Source organism: Dipodomys merriami, unplaced genomic scaffold (genome assembly GCF_024711535.1).
Source record: "Dipodomys merriami isolate MVZ:Mamm:240054 unplaced genomic scaffold, mDipMer1.0.p SCAF_32, whole genome shotgun sequence".
NCBI lineage: Eukaryota > Metazoa > Chordata > Mammalia > Rodentia > Heteromyidae > Dipodomys > Dipodomys merriami.
Window position 1 is genome coordinate 18,240,902 of NW_027204715.1, and position 17,542 is coordinate 18,258,443.

General features: G+C 34.2%; 1 pseudogene; it reads left to right on the top strand.

Annotated features, from left to right (window-relative positions):
• Positions 1–5,854: 5,854 nt before the first annotated feature.
• On the top strand, positions 5,855–5,977 carry LOC138841511 (small nucleolar RNA SNORA51; annotated as a pseudogene).
• Positions 5,978–17,542: the final 11,565 nt, after the last annotated feature.

The window sequence follows — 17,542 nt, forward strand, 5'->3', positions numbered from 1 at the left end:
ATTCTTTGTCACAGTATATTCAGTAAATGCCTCAAAATATTTGAAAGGTGTCAAAACACATCTATCTTTTCAAATACAGTACTTCTACTGAGGATTAAGAATGCAACAATTAAGGTGATGCATTTCTGAAAGGTTTATAATGAACTGCCTTCAATTGTTCTCTGTCAAAAGCAGTTGTATTTTCAGAGGTAATTCATTTATTCATTCTTAAAATTAAATATCCCATTGTCTTATTTTTAAGAAGTACTCCATTTCATTTCTGATCATTTTCTTCTTTCCCTCCAGTTACAGACGTAGAGTTAGGTGTGCCTTTCACAATGTACCAATAACTTTTGCTCTTTCAGGAATATCTTATCAACATATCTATGTTCTGTTAATATTAAATATTTTTTATAAAAACAATGAAATACTGTATTCACTATTTAAACATTTAACTATTTCTGTTATTGCTTTATCTCTTCTATCTTCCAAAATCCCTTGCTAATTTAACTTCTTAAAATGTTTCTATTAGACCCTCCGTTCACAACAGAATATTCATAAGACCATATGTTGGAAATGATCTGTACAACTTGGAAGGGGGGAGATGATGGGGTAGCGGCAGTAGGAGAAAATGAGGGAAGGGGTAATCAGTTTGACAAGAGATACTTATTACCTTATTTATGTAACTGTAACCCCTTTGAACATCACCTTGACAATAAAAGAAAACACGTTTCGATATGTACTTTCCAATATTTTCCTGTTAGATGGCCAAGAAGCTGGTACTGTGGGTGAGATACTGAAGTCCAGGAGAAAAGAATTCTGCTTCTTCATTCTGGTGTGTTCTCTTGGAAAATTTCTGCAGTATGAATGGCTTCGTCTGACACCTGGCTCCTGCAATTCCTGTACCTTCTACTCCACCTGGCTCCGGCAGTTGCTTTTAGTCAGCAGTATAAAGTGGTCAACAGTTTCTCCTACCACTTTCAAGGGAGCCAGTTTTTAAGAATGTCTCCATCCAGCTCCTGAAGCTCCCAGAGGTTTTTTTTGTTGTTGTTGTTTGTTTGTTTGTCATGGGGCTTGAACTCTGGGCCTGGGCTCTGTCCCTCAGCATTTCAGTTCAAGACTAACACTTTACCACTTGAGCCACAGCGTCACTTCCGGTTTTCTGAGTGGTTTATTGGAGATAAGTGTCTCACGGACTTTCCTGACCAGGCTGGCTTTGAACCGTGATCCTCAGACCTCACCCTCCTGAATAGCTAGTATTACAGGTGTGAGCCACCGACGCCTGGCTCCAGCATTTCTTCAAAGCACAGATCCCATGATGCATGAAAGCCAAAGTCCAACAATATCCCTGGGAACCTTGCTATATTCAGTTTGTAGCAGAATGTGTCCATAGAAGCAACTTATGAACTACCTTCCCTGACACACTTAAGAGCAGAGATCTGGCTAGTACTAAAGGAAAAACATAAATCAAGTTCCACTGACATTGTATTACAACCTTTCAAGAGTCACAGGGGAATCCTCTCCAAAACAATTAAGACAGGCTTCAAAATGTAACAATCTGGCTCTACCTTGGTTTTGATGATACTCTTTCTATATTCTGTAAATTCCACTGTACTTCTGTAGACCAACACGTTAATTTGTATTCCTTTTTATGTTAGTAGTTATTAAACTAATGTCTACTGACTAGTTCAGATTGAGAAAGCTACACTATTATTTATTGATTGTCATTTCTTCCTTTGGGAACTTATTTACACCAAAAGATCTCATTAAAGGTTTGTGTAATTCACATTCATAAGAGGAGACAATGACAACCACATGACCTACTCAATTAAATTAATTTATAAAACTTTGAGTGGATTTTACCCCATTTTAATGGATTTTACTCCATTCTGAGAATTATTTGTGTCAAAACTAAATATGGCTACTCTGCGAAGGAAAACAGTAATGTTTCTTGAAATGTACAGAGAGAAAGAACTTAACTAGTAGATAATGCCATTGACCTAGCTATTTCTGTCTTCATCTTCTTTTCTCTTCCATCCCTTCCCTCACTCCCACTCCCGGTACCCACCTTGGTCTTCTTTTTTTTTAATTTTAATTTTATTGTCAAGGTGCTATACAGAGGGGTTATAGTTAAGTAAGTAAGGTAGTGAATACATGTCTTGTCAAAGTTGTTACACCCCTCCTTCATTTTTCTCCCTCTTTCCCTCCCCTCGATCCCTCCCCCAAAGTTGTACAGATCATTTCCAACATATTTCTTTGTGGAGTTTTGCAGTTATACTGGTTCCCGCTTTGTACTTTGTCTCACCATTTTGTTGTTCCCTTTCCCTTCCTAGTTCAGATAAATGTATATAAAATTCCAAGGGTACCAAAATCAAACACAGTGACAACAGGGGATAAACCATGGGGATGGGGGGAAATCACAAAACAAAAAAGAAATCACATAGTACATTAAAAACAACAAAAACAAAAAATAACCTTGATGTCCACGTCTTGGAGTTCATTTCACTTAGCATCATGTTATATGGTCATAAATAGCCATGAAGCTGTTCTTTTCACCTGATAAGATTATCCTATATATACTAATTATTGCAAATGAGAGAAACCATGGGACCTACAGTTCTTTGTGTGTAGCTCACTTCAATTAATAGGATTTTGGTACATACAACTGTCTAATCTGGGGAGGGGAAGGGGACTAACAAAATGCTGAAACAAGGTCACAGGATGACCCATTGCAACAATGATTTCCACCATACAGTATATTGGAAATGACCTGTACAATTTCGGGGGGCGGGGATTGAGAGAGGTGGAGGAGGAAAGGGATAGTGGGAGAACAAGAAGGTAACAATTCTCGGTAAGAAATGTACTCATTTCCTTACTCAAGTAACTATAATCCCTTTTATAGCATATTTACAACAAAATAAAATTTTAAAAAATCTTGAAAATGCATTTTAAAAAATGTCTTAGGAAATATTAAGTACCTCGGGCCTATAAGCAAATTCTTTTGGGTCTGTAAATCAAACAACAACAAAACAAAAACTGAAAGAGGAACAGAAAAATATAAACCATAAAGAGTGTTAGCCAAAATGATAGATTGCAACTGAGACAAAATATAACTACAATCTTGGGAGTAGTGTTACCCAATATTCTCTTATGTAGATCAGGTCCCCTGTTCTGCAAGTGTTAGAGATTACGACTAGCCATTACACATGACAAAGGTGCTCAAGAAGGGACATAAATGTACTGAATTTGCAATGGAGGAACTGTAGATGTCAGTATAAAGGATATTACCAATATTGTCTCAGACATCTCTGAGTTCAGTTGAAATATAGATTTTCTTTCTTTCTTTTATTCTGTGAATCAGGAGCCTTCCCTCTCAGGCAACTGTCTCTGCTTCTGCTTCTCTGACTCTGCTCTTCCACAGCACCACTGGGATTCCTTAGACCCATCATTCGATAATCTGGAACACATAAAATTAAGCGAAACATTCAATTATTGAGGGGGGAAAACTAACAATTAAATATCTTTGTCTTCATCATCCTTTACTACAATTCCCAGATGCATCCTGCTCTTCTTCTCTGACATTTCAGGAAGACTGAACTGAAATCCCCACATCATTTAAGCCACCATTTGGCTCTTGTTTTCTCCAATACTTTTTCTACTCTCTCACTTAAACTTCCTGGATAACTTCCCTAACATATATCTAAACCATCTTTGTTTCATGACAGCTTAAGAAGAAAATCAAATTGAGATGTCTCTAGTTTTGTGAAACACATAAAAATAGACACAGATTACATACTTTATTTTCTAGACTTTTATGTAATTGTATTATATCAATAATTTTTTTCTTGCTTCCTTGCTATGCAAAATCTCCTGTTGTATTCTCCACAAACGCTTAGTAAAAGTTGCAAATTATGTTCAAGTCCCATTCATTTACACCTGGGATTTCTCCTTCTTGTGGTTACAGTGACCTTTGTGGCAATGTTCCAGCAGGTCATGTGAATACAGTAATTCTTATTTGGAACATGATTGCTGAAACTGTAGCTCTTAAACTGAATTGAATTCTGCTGCAATAGCAAATCATATACTAAGACTATTGGTCTCATGCATGGACAAATTTTAAAGAGAGTTCCTTCAAAATAAATTAAGAGAAGTAATTCTGATTGTGAAAGTAAGTTCTTAATAACCTTCTAGTGTTCTTGAGTATTATATTATTTTTATAACCAAAAAGTTAATAGGGGATTTATGGAAATACATTTTGATGAAAAAATACTACATGAGAATAACTGAAAACTCCATTTACTTATATAATTAGTTATAAATTTATAAAGAGGTAAGAACAAATTTTTAGAAAATGTAGAGTAACCTGAAAAGTACATATACATAATTTTAAACACATACACAGTCTTTGAAGATTTATATTCAGTTAGAGACAACTTATTGTGTGTGTATATATGTAGGGGTGTGGGTATGTGCCAGTAACATTGATTAAACTCAAGGCCTAATACTCTCATTCAGCTTGCTTGCTCTTTGCTTATTTGTTCATGGCTTGTACTCTACCAATTGAGCCACACCCAGTCTGGTTTTTTTTTTCTGGTTAATTGGAGATGAAATCTGGCCAACATTTCCTATATCTGTACAAGATTCTCTGGTTTTAGCCTCCTAAATAATTAGCCACTGACAACTGATTATCTTTTAATATTTTACAAAAAATATTGATTATATTTCTTTCCAGGTACTTTGAAAATTATTTTATTATCCAAAATATTATCTATAACATATCAAATTGTGAAAGTATGTGATGAATATATTTAATATTACGGATAAAAATAATTCCAAAATAATTTAATCAATACAAATGGAATTTGGATAGCTTGTATTTTCTTTGCTACTGTCTACTTTGGTACTAAAAGATTCTATTTCCTTCCCAAATATTGTGCCAATTTTCCATTTTGCATCTTCTGTATCACTGATCCCAAAAGCAATTTTGGTGGTTAATAAAATAACCTAAATTCTGTTCAGTATAAGATGTTAGTTGTTAGTCACTTAAAACTATCTATTGAAATCTGGCCTTACTATTTTCTTAATAAATACAACTTTATATTTGATGTATTACATACAGCTCAGAGTAGCATATTGGACAACACAATTTTTTTTAATTGTATTTTATTTTATTTGAGAACATACTGTACAGGGGGGCTACAATTACATGGGCAGGATAATGCATACATTTCTTACCAAGCATTGCAGCCTCCTCCTTTGTTTACCCTTCACTTCCCTTCCCCGCCTCCCCCCTCCCCCCACCCAATTTTACCCCCCTCCCCCCACCCAATTATACCCCCCTCCCCCCCCACACCGACATTGTAAAGCTGGTTTTGACATGACATTTTGTACTTCTCATTGTTGCAACAGGTCCACCTGAATCCTTAAACGACTTGTTTGTCCCCATCTCCTCCACATGTTATACTGACATCAAATATAGTGAAAGCGGAGGTTACACTGTGGGGGAGGGACATACAAAGCAACAAAGAAATAATCTTATAAATGCGTTAGAAACACATGCATGAAAGAAACGAAAACATTAAAATACATATTTAAGGGTTCATTTTCCTAACATCACATTATCTGACCTTTTCCGCTTGACTCATACCTATACTAGATATTGCAAATAAGGGAAACCATGGGACCTATGCTTCTTTGGGCCTGGCTTACTTCACTTAATATAATTTTTTCCAAACCTTTCCATTTCCTAACAAATGGGGAAATGTCATTCTTTCTGATGGAGGCATAGAACACAATTTTATATGATTTAAAATTTCATGTGCAGATAATACTTTGAAAAACCATGAAAATTCCAATTCAAAAAAAAGTGTAATCTAGCCTCCTGATGCTTACCGCAGGCTGTGCGATAAGAGGAGGAAGAGGAGAAATAATAAACCCACTCCTTATACAACTCAGCCCCAGGTCCTTTTCATGGTCTATTGTGAATGGGGAGACATGAGGGGAAAGAAAAAATATGTTCAGTTCTTAAATATGAAAATATTCTAGCCAATAACTAGAAAGTTTATTTAACCAACACAGATTAGTTTTCATTATGTTATGAATGTATTTCATGAGTAGTTTTAAGTACTGTGGAATTACTTAATGGCTATGATATGTGCACTTTATTTCTGTATATTTTAGTTTTATGTTTTATGGTCGGAAGTTCAAGTAGGCCTTGAATTCACAGTAAAATTTAATGTACCTTTGTGAATAAATACAACTGTGTTCCTTAATTGGATACATTAAGATATTCAACTATTTTATTGAACTAATAAAAAAGGCTAACATGAAGTTAGGCAATATGTCATTGTATGCTTAGAGGAATTGAATGAATAATTTAATTTAATACTGAACACTTTAGAAGAAGAGCACATGTATTATAAGTTAACATGCTTATTATCGCTGATTAAAAGGGGCTAGCAAATTCCGTAACTACATGTATATGCCAAATTCTCTTTGATATGGTTTCTATGAGGTTTTCCTTCCTATATATGCATTATATATAGTCATTACTTTAAAAGGACTATGTATAGTACATATGTTTAAAGATAATAAATCCCTTGCTGAATGCCGGTGGCTCTCGCCTGTAATCCCAGCTACTCAGGAGGTTGAGATCTGAGTATCACGATTCAAAACCAGCCTGGGCAAGAAATTCCATGAGACACTTATTTCCAATAAACCACTAGAAAACTGGAAGTGGTGCTGTGACTCAAGCAGAAGAGTGCTCGCCTTGAGCTGAAGAGCACACGGACAGTGCCCAAGCCCAGAGTTCAAGCCCCACAATCGACCAAAAAAAAAAATCTCTTTACTGCAATGTCATTATCCATTTTTCTATTATACGTGCATAGAACATCATTGTTTCTTGCCTTCATTATCATAATCATCATCACAAAATTAAAGCCATTCACTACTCTAGGAAGGGAATGTTAAATTCATTCTACAGGATATTGCATTAGAAGAGCCAGCTACTGAGAATTTTATATTCTATTTCATTGTTTTATAATTCTCAGGAACTTCTTTAAACACTCTCAATAAATAAGTATATAAAAGTACAAAATAAAACAAACTAAATTAAACATACTATAAAGTTTTAAAAGTTATAAAGATCACATTATTTACATTGATAGAACTATTTTTTTCTGTATGCATTCACAAAGGAAGGTTACATTTTGAGGAAAATGCAATGTATAGTTCCACATTGTAACTATTAATAAAATAAGTTTATCACCTTTCCTACAGCAAAAATGAATGTATTGCTTTTGTGATTCTGTTTTTGTTCACTGTCAATCTTAGGAATAAACTAATTTATTTAGAAAATGCTGATAAATATGACAAGTAACCTTGGGTAATTTCTACCAATATAGCAGAATGTGCTTTGCAGGACTTTTTGTTATAAATATCCTGGAACCATTTTCCATGTTTCACTGCAAACCTATTTTAACCTATATCCTGTTCTTCTTCCTTCCTGTCTTACCTCTAGGAAGTTAAGACAGACTCCTACATCCTTATTTTGTGTTGGAAGGTAAATTTACACAATGCAAGCTTCTGTTTACACTTAAATGCTCATGTAGAATTCTCATATTTTGTAGGTGGACAAAGAGGGACACAGTAAAAAGGGTGTGCAAATGCAGCCAATGTGTTCAATATACACTAAATTTAGAAATGAACTATGTAATTTGTGCATAGAGATGGGGAGGAATGGGAGAAAGTGAAGTATTGCGCTCATTACCAGAATTGTGAAATGGAAACCCCGCTGTCCAACTCCTTACAAACAACAATTAAAAAGCTGGGCACTGGTGGCTCACTCGTGTAATAGCTACTCAGGAGACTGAGATCTGAGGATCATGGTTCAAAGCAAGCAGAGCCATGTGACAGTCAGCTCCAATAAAATACTCAGAAAAGTCTAGCAAAGATGGTGTAACTCAAATGGTAGATCACTAACACCTGAGGAAAAAGCTCAGGGACAGCACACAGGACCGGAGTTCAAACTTGAAAATACATACATACATACATACATACATACATACATACATACATACATACATACATACATGCATAAATACATAAAATAAACTGTAAAAACAATAAAAATAAATTACAAAAACAATAATCAAACAAACTTGTTCAGCTCTTTACAAATATTTTTACCTCATTTTAAGCTTCACCTGTTCTCTCAAGAAAGTAGATTGCACATTATATCTCCTTTTCATGCCTTGTTATCCAACTCTGTATTTGTAATGGAGTGTGAGCGGTGCTCTAGCCTGCCTAATTATAGTAACTGCAATAATGCACCAGGAATAACGGTTTCTAGATGCTGACTGCCTCCAATGAGGAATCCTTGTTTGTCTTCCTATCTCTGCTGCCCTCTAATGAGCATGCATTTCAAGAGGCCGCTTAATCTCTAGTTTGCACTTTTATCTGAACTAACATCATAAGTCTTGATAACTGCTATTTTGAAGAAGTACAAGACTGAGTCCTTCCTACACGTGATTCTAGAAATCAGAAAAAGAAGAAGGTAACAATGCTTGATAGGAAATGTACTCATTACCTTGTTCATGTAACTGTAACCCTTCTGTACAGTATTTCTACAATAAAGAACATATTAAAAACAAATCAGGTGTACTAATATGAACTTTTTAAATGTTTTCTTATCTATTTTATTACATGTAGGAGAGTTTTAACTCAGATCTCATGCATGAGGCACTGGTTCTATATGACACTTGAGCTATGCCTCTAGTCAACTTCATACTGGTTATTTTAGCGCTGGAGTCTGACAGACTTTTCTAGGCTGTCTTATAGCCATAGTAGTGATGTTCTCATTCTCCTAAGTACCTGGGATTACAGAGATCCACTAGTGTCAAATTTTCTGCCTACCTTGGAATTTTAGTCTTAATTACAAATCTAAGTGACAAGGGGTTGGAGGAATGACTTCTACATAATGAGCACTGTTGTGTGTCTAATAAAGTTATTGTCTCTATAGATTATTAAAGAAAAAACATAATGTACATCATGTATGGTATCACCTTATTGGAATGTTATAGAATAAGCTTTTTTTAAATAATTGCATTAATTATGTTTTCTTGTTTTAAAGTTGTTAATTCATTTTCAAGAGATTAATTTTAAAGATGATGTTGTATTGTTTCTTTTGTGATTATTCTCTGAGATTTCATTCATTATTTAGGTCAAAGAAATTCACTTTGCTGCTGCTTTGACCACAAGAGGTCTCCTGTTACCATCTTCTCCAGTAAATTAAAATTAAAGTGTTAGTAACACTGTTTCATTATATTTAATAATAATACTGCATATAAAGAATTCAGTGGCAAAGCCTAGAGAGACATTCAACTGAAATGGAATGAATTAATTATACTATACCATTACATATCAAATAAACCTGAATCCCATTGTGTTTTTGTACTCTCCACTATTAAATTTATCCTATATGTGATGGTGTCTTTGTTAAAACAATACATGTGGTTTCCTTTACTTTCTGATTAGCAACTGAGAATCAAGGACCCCTTAAGCCAGACTTCAATTTTACTTGATGAACATCAATTCTAATGGCATATAATAAGGTTGGATATGCATTGTGAAGGCAGAATGAATGATACTAAAAAGTCCCACACGTGGTTTTGGCTATGTTAAATTCAGTTCCAAAAGGGAAGAATGATTAATTCCAAAGTCATAAGAAAATGATTCTTGGCAAATTATTGTGATTTTAGGATAAGCTACTAATGTGGATATAGGAATATTTAAAAATGTCTCTGTTAGATAATATAATCCAGAAGATATTGCATAACAATTTCAATAGAAGCTTTATATTGAGTAGTGAAAACAAGATGCAATTGTGCAATTACAAGGAGTTGCGTAATGACTCAGAATTGCGCTGTATATTAGTTGACCAATAATCAAAGACATAGAAAAACATGCAAAGAAAAACTAGCATTCTCTTGTAGAAACACTGTATCTAGAGTTAGTTTTATTCTTATTGATATTGTTCTTAAGTGGCTTCTGTGTATTTTATCATATATCCATTTCACTCAGATAACATTTTTATAAATAAAAAATCAATTAATGGAACAAAATGTCAAATGAAAAACTGCTAAATATAGTAGTCTTGAATTTTGTAATATATAACTTGGAAATTATGTTAACTATTTCTATCAAACTTATTTAATTTGGAAAAACAAAGATATTCTTAATACTTCAAAACTGTTTATTTCAAAACAGTGAAAAATCATGCAGATTTACTCAGGTGAATAGGGCAGCATTGTCAATGTTTTGCTTTTGAAATAGTGTAAGATTTTGAGTTCATTTCTTTACAAATTTCCTGCACATAATCTCTCTGTAAATATTTATATGTGGTAGTCTTTTTGTCATAAAAGAAAGTTTCTATAGCAGGAAAAATTAATACTGAAATCAGATCTAATGCTTGGTGTTGTCAGAATAACATCTTCCCTGGTTTGTGTCTGGTACAGTTGTTAACTTGGAGACTGTATAAATAGATTTAAAGCAATGAACATGCAAAGAGAAAATTCAGATGAAATGGTATCTACTTATAAAAACATATTTGTATATTAAATTCAATTAAAGTATGACAAATGTCTCTCATGCTATCTTATATCTAGGATGTATAACTTTAAAAAAGAGAAATAACTATTCCTAAAGAAATACTGAAGTGATTTTTTTTATCAGAGATTAACAATTCAGTCTAGAAAGTTAGAACCACCCAGAGGACAACTCTACATATAATTTAGAAAAAACTCTCTCTATTATCCCCATTTATGTTTCTTATTATATGCTCTTTTCATAAATATTTTTGAAAATTAAAACAAGTCTTTCAAATTAGCTGTTGATAATTAGCAACAAAATTTGGACATATGTCATTTTTAAGTTGACTATAAAGGAATTATGATTGAATATAATCAATATAATCCCAAGAATAGTGTTTACCATTTATTACTAGCTACCATTCAATTTTTGTCCTTTGTTTGTGGAATGACCAAATTCCAAACAGGTAAGAAAAGCAGTTTACTTGTGGGATAAGGATGCATCCTGCTACACTGGCCCCTCAGTACCTGAGCAGAGGCTGCAAGGAGCTGAGGACAGTATTCAGGTAACTGATAAGGAAGAGAGAGAATCAAGAGACGGTGAAGGACACAGGGAGATGCCTGTTGGGAATGATGCTGTGATAGCAAGAACAACAAAATTTTATTCAAGGATAAGCAGGAATCATATCTGGTCTGCATGAAATGGGACAATATTTCTAAAGAACATCATTTATACATACATTAAAGGAATAGGAACTTGTCTGAACTACTTGTCTTGTTCCTGGACATCAAGAAAAGGAATGGTAGTAGGGACATCAATGTTAGAAGATGTATCTCAGCTTCATTCTTCCATTGCCTTGTGCAATTACTTTTTTCATTTTAGGAAATAGACCTCAAAATGCATAAACTATACAACGGGTTTATTTGCAAGCTCACTGTGTATTAGAACCATTGGAATCTATTATTAAAATTGAATGTAATTGAACAGATTTGTAGAAAATCCCTATAAATACATAAAAAGTTAAAATATATAAAAAATTAAATAAATGAATAGAAATTAGAAAGATTGTACGGTATGACATTGATACCCTTCACCTTCAATGAATAGGAAAAATAACTGTATAACATGATACAATTATTCCCATGTCAGTGCATTGTGGTTTGAATGGCAAAAGTTGCTATTTAAGTATGAAGAAAGAAATGTTATGCAAAAGGAATTTACATCCAGATTACAAAACTGAAAAAAAAACCAAAAAATGATAGTTGATGAATCGTTTAATCAAAATAGCTACAACTGAGAAATTGTGATGCCTGGAATAGTTTCTTTGTCTCTATAATGTTGAAAATTGAGTCCAGAGACATGGAGATAGGAGAAAAATGGCAAAAGATGTATTGAACAAAAAAGAGAAGCAGATCTCCCTCTAGATGGGCGAGGCCCCAGTGGAGGACAGCTCCTGGGATGCCTTGTGCAAGGGATAAATAAGGGCTCTCTAGGAGAGACTATGTGACTCCCAAGGCCATGTGGGTCCTCTTAGTCTCCAGGCCCAATCAGAGTTTCCACACAGCTTGTATGAGCATCCAGTGTGTTCATTAGCGTTCTCACGGGCACTCACCTGTGGAGTTCCATCAACCTGTTGGTCATGTGCCAATATTCCAGGAATAGCAAGACATGATGTGATGTTCAAGGACACACGTACAGTATTGGTAAAGACCAACGCAGCAGGTCAATAGGAGGAGTCTTTGCTCTGATTGCCGAGCCAGGTTTTATTTCTACTCTTAGCTATCACAACGTTGGCTTATTTTAAGCTCTTACCCTCTTCATGTTTATCTCTATATATTATATCAATCAAGTTTCTGGCTGAATATTAATGATCTTCAGAGTATACAGAAAGTGGTTCTCCATAAAAATAATGTAAGGGGGCTGGGAATTTTTTGTCTAGTGGTAGAGTGCTTGTCCAGCATGCATGAAACCCTGGGTTTGATTCCTGAGTACCACATTAGCAGAAAAAGCCGAAGTGGCTCTGTGGCTCAAGAGGTAGAGTACTAGCCTTGAGCATCAGAAGCACAGGGACAGTACCCATACCCTTAGTTCAGTCCCCAGGACAGGCAATGAATAAATATATAAATATATAAGTAAATAAAACAATGCATACTTTAATAAGATATGATTTTAGAGTAAAGGGCATTCTCCTTGAAGACAGAAATAAAAATTCCTAACCCTTCTGTACAGCATCTTTACAATAAAACACAATTTTTTTAAAGAAATAAAAATTCCTATCTAGAAGTATCACAAAAAATTCTTTGAGCAAAATATTCCATAACACAGCACACACCTATAAATGTGCTAAGTATTATAATACAAATTATGTCAACTGCATCTTCAGATACAGCAAAAAGAAAGAGTTGGGTTGGTGATATTTTTTCCAAAAAAAGCAGTTTATATAGAAGTATATGAAAGATAGTTGATTTATATTAGTAGAAATAATTTTTGAACAATCAATCTGTTTTCCATTTCATCTTCTGCCCAGCAATCTTCTCTTAAATGTTCTTCTGATGAACAAATCCAGCTTATCCTGTCTCAGAATGTTGTGGCCTCTTCTCTTTGCTGGAGTTGCTATCTATTACTTTATCTCCAATGGTCGGCTATTTTAGTTTATGACTTAGATGTCCTTCCTTGTTAAAATGGTTTGTCACACTGTCCTTCGTTCCCAAATCCCATTACCACCAAACTACTCCATTTCTTACTTTTAAAAGAGTTCTCTTTTTCCAGAAGTATCTTCTTTTTACTTTCATTGTATATTCTCTCATTTATAATATCTTGCGAAAACAAAGCAACAGTATTCCCTGAGAGTGTACCCCAGTTTTATTTTAGTTCATGACAGATAACTGGAGTTTTAGGAATCTGAACAAATGGATAAATGATACATTAATGAGATGACACAAGAAAAATACAATATAAGGAATTCATGCCAGCTTTTAACACTGATGAATGGCTTTCAATTTAAAGATGAAAGAATTTACTAAGAAAAAAACTGGGGAAATAACATGATTTATTCTGTACTTTTTGAAATAGTATTTTGACAACTAGTGAAAATCTGTACCAAAATAAGAAAGCAAGATGGATTTAAAGAATTGAATCTTATAGTGATTTACATGTAAGACTAACAGAAGAAAAAAATGTATTTGCCAAAAAACTATAGAGTAAAATGTATGTGAGTGAATAAAAATAGATACTGACCATGAAGGACAGAGCAGAAAAGAATGACCTAAACACTACTGCAAATTCCTTTGCCGTTGTTGTCCTATATTCATGGCATCTTAAGATTTCATGGTGTGTTGTGGTTGATGTTATCATAGAAACCATTAAGTGCTGTTTAGTATTTTAGTACCTCTGCACTTGCTAAGTCAAAGAGGATAAATATATGAAAGAAATAACATTTTCAACATCTGCCTAATTCTGCATATTATTATAGGGATATCTAATTCCAGGCAAAAGTTTCTTGAAATATATTTTGGTAGATTATGAATAGATTCTCCTGAACATAATTTTATCTAAACACCTTAATATAAACACTTAATTTTTGTTATTAATAATTACTTTAAAATTTGCTTTTTTTGTTTTTGTTACCACTGGTATTCAAACTCAGGGTCTTTGAATTGTTTTTCAGGCATTCTAGCACTTGAAACACATCTGAGGTCTTTTGTTGTTTGATTTTAGTGTTAACTTTTTATTGGTTGGTTTCTTTTTTAAGGGTTTTATAGTTTTTGAGAGGTATCATATCAAAGGGTCTGGCCTGGTCTACATTTCTCCTATTTACATAACCCTAATACCACACCTTCTGTTGGTTTTTAAAATATTTTATTAGTTCAGATGGGGGCTGGCAAATCATTTTGGCAATAGACTCTAAATATGATCTGCTTGACTCAGTCTCCAACATAGCTAAACCTGAGCCACCATGCTTAGCCACAAATTTCAAATATATCATTTCCCTTTAGTTACCGAATTACTACCCAGATCAATAAAAGAAATAAATAATGGCTATACAATTCCAAAAAGAAGGCATCAAGATGTCTTTATTTGTAGAGGTATGAACTGATGCAGTCAAAAACAATAGAGGGGCTGGGAAGGTAGCTCAGTGGTAGAGCACTTGCCTTGCATGCTTGAGGCCCTGGGTTCGATCCCCCAGCACCACATAAGCAAAAAGAAAGAAAGCCAGAAGTGGGGCTGTGGCTCAAGTGGTAGAGCGCTAGCCTTGAGCTGAAGAGCTGAGGTACAGCACCCAGGCCCAGAGTTCAGGCCCCATGACCGCCCCTCCCCCCCAAAAAATAGATTCCATCCAGACAAAGTAGCAGGTTAAAAATCAATTAGGTAGTTTTTCAATATGAACAGACAGAAAAAGTATCAGGATAACATTTCTATTGTCAATAACCTCAAAAATAGAATATTTATGAATAAATTTAATGGTATGAAAGATTTCTCTGAGGAAATCCATAAGATATTAAAGAGGAAATTGAAAATATTAACACATGGAAAAATAACACATCCTAACAGACTTGAAGGGTAATATTGTAATAATAGCTATTGTCCTCAAATCAATCTCTAGATTAAGTGCACACTTTATAAAAATCTCTCAGTATTATTTAACAAAAATAGAAAAAGCAGTGAAAAGGTTTATATGGAAGTATAAAAGGCTCTGAAGAGTCAAAGCAATTATGATTTTTAAAAAAATCTATGGGAGCCAGGTGCTGTTGGCTCACACATGTAAGCCAGATCTGAAAATTGTGGTTCAAAGTCAGCCCAGGCAGGAAAGGCCATAACATTCGTACCCCCAATTAACCAAAAACTCAAATATTTCTGTGGTTCAAAGTGGTAGAGTGGCCTCTTGTGTCCATATTTTGGAGTTTATTTTGCTTAACATCACCTTATATGATCATATGTACATAGCTTTTGAGTTTTTCTGTTCAACTGATAAGATTATCCTAGACTTATACCAGTTATTGCAAATAAGGGAAAACATGGGACCTATATTTCTTTGGGTCTGGCTTGCTTCACTTAATATGATTTTTTCCAAGTCCTTCCATTCTGTAACAAATGAGGTGATGTCTTCTTTATGATGAAAGCATAAAATTCCATTGTGTGTGTGTGTCTGTCTGTCTGTCTGTATCACACTTTCTTTTATCTACTGAGGGGCATCTAGGTTGGTTCCATATCTTAGCTATGGTAAATAATGCTGTGATAAACATAGTAGTGCTGGTAGTTTTAGTATGGTCTCCTTTATGATCATTTGGGTAAATGCCCAGAAGTGGGATTGCTAGGTCATAGGGGAGGTCGATGTTTAGTCCTTTGAGGAACCTCCATACTGCTTTCCAGAGTGGTTGAACAAGTTTACATTCCCATTAGGGAGTGCAGCAGGGTTCTCTTTTGTCCACATCCACTTTGGCATCTATTGTTATTAGATTTCTTGATTCTAGCCATTCTAACTGTGGTGAGGTGGCATCTCAACCTTGTTAATGTACTATGTGTTTTTTGTGTTTCTTTTGTATGTACTTGCCCCTATGCTATAACCCCTGTTGTCACTGTATTTGATTTTAGCACCCTGAATCTTGTATATACATTTATCTAATTTGGGGAGAAGAAAGGGAATAACAAAATGCTGAAGCAAGGACACAGGATGATCCATTGCAACACTGAGACTCACAAATCACTCTGTTGGAAACAACCTTTACAACTTCAAGAGTGAGGGAGGGGAGAGGAAAGGGATAGTAGGAGATAAAGGAAGGAGGGGAAAACAATGCTGGACAAGAAATGTACTTATTACCTTACTCATAACTGTAACTCCTCCGTACACCATCTTTACAATAAAATAAAAATTAACCAAAAAAAGTGGTAGAGTGGTAGCCTTGAGAAAAAAGCACAGGGACAGTGCCCACGCACCAAATTCAAACACCATGAACAAAAAAACAAAATAAAACAAAACAAATACCCCTCCCCCCAAAAAAATCAAAGAAAACTTACAGGATTATTTCATTTGATTACTTTTTAGTAGGGCCATATAATCTGGAAATCCCATCAAAAATACTACCAAATTTACTCATTTTTATTCTGTTTGTATTGGTTTACTACTGTTTTATTGTTTACTACTGTTTTTAATATTTACTACTGTTATTTATTGGTTTACTACTGATTCCTGATTCTCCTCTTCTAGAAGGTAAATTCATCAAGAAAAAAAAATCAAAAACAAAGAAGCACAAAACATATGGCCCATGGCCTATGTTCACTTTGGTGCCTTACATTTGACTTAACAAGAGCCTGCAGCCTCATCATACGTATCAAAAGTCAAGACTTCAGATTAGAGAACTTCAGTTTCCTCTGAAAACAATGCTTGTAAGTTTGCTAAAGATATATTTTAAAAAACGAGTCTATTAAAACATTGAAACACAAAGGTAAGCTCATTTTCTATGGTCAATACAAAATAATGGTAAGTGTGAATTAACTTAAATTTCTAATATTTACATTAAATAACTCCATTTCAGCTCAACAAGTTAAGAAGTGAAATGTGCCTTAATTCAGTGTAAGATGTGTAAATGTTTCAGAGAAATCAGGAAAACAGCAACTAACATTGGAAGTTTATTTTGTATCATCATCTTTAAAAATGTTATAATTATCCTGACTCCAATAAGAGCATCTAATTAAGTTTGCAACAGGAAAATGTTGATATTGCCAAATGCAGTAAAATATATGGAAAGTATTAATGTCAATGATCACTTTACTACATTTCCTGTAATGATAAATCAGTTTGATTACTGAGTAAACACAATAGTCTGTTTCTCAATTTTTAAGAGCCATTTTGAATTCATAGAGTGATTACTAGATAGGATGCAAGGTATCAAAGCAAGACATATATTGACCTTACCTCTTTCTAAATATTTCAATCATCACATTTTCTAAGCAGATGAAATATATTTGAACTAAATGC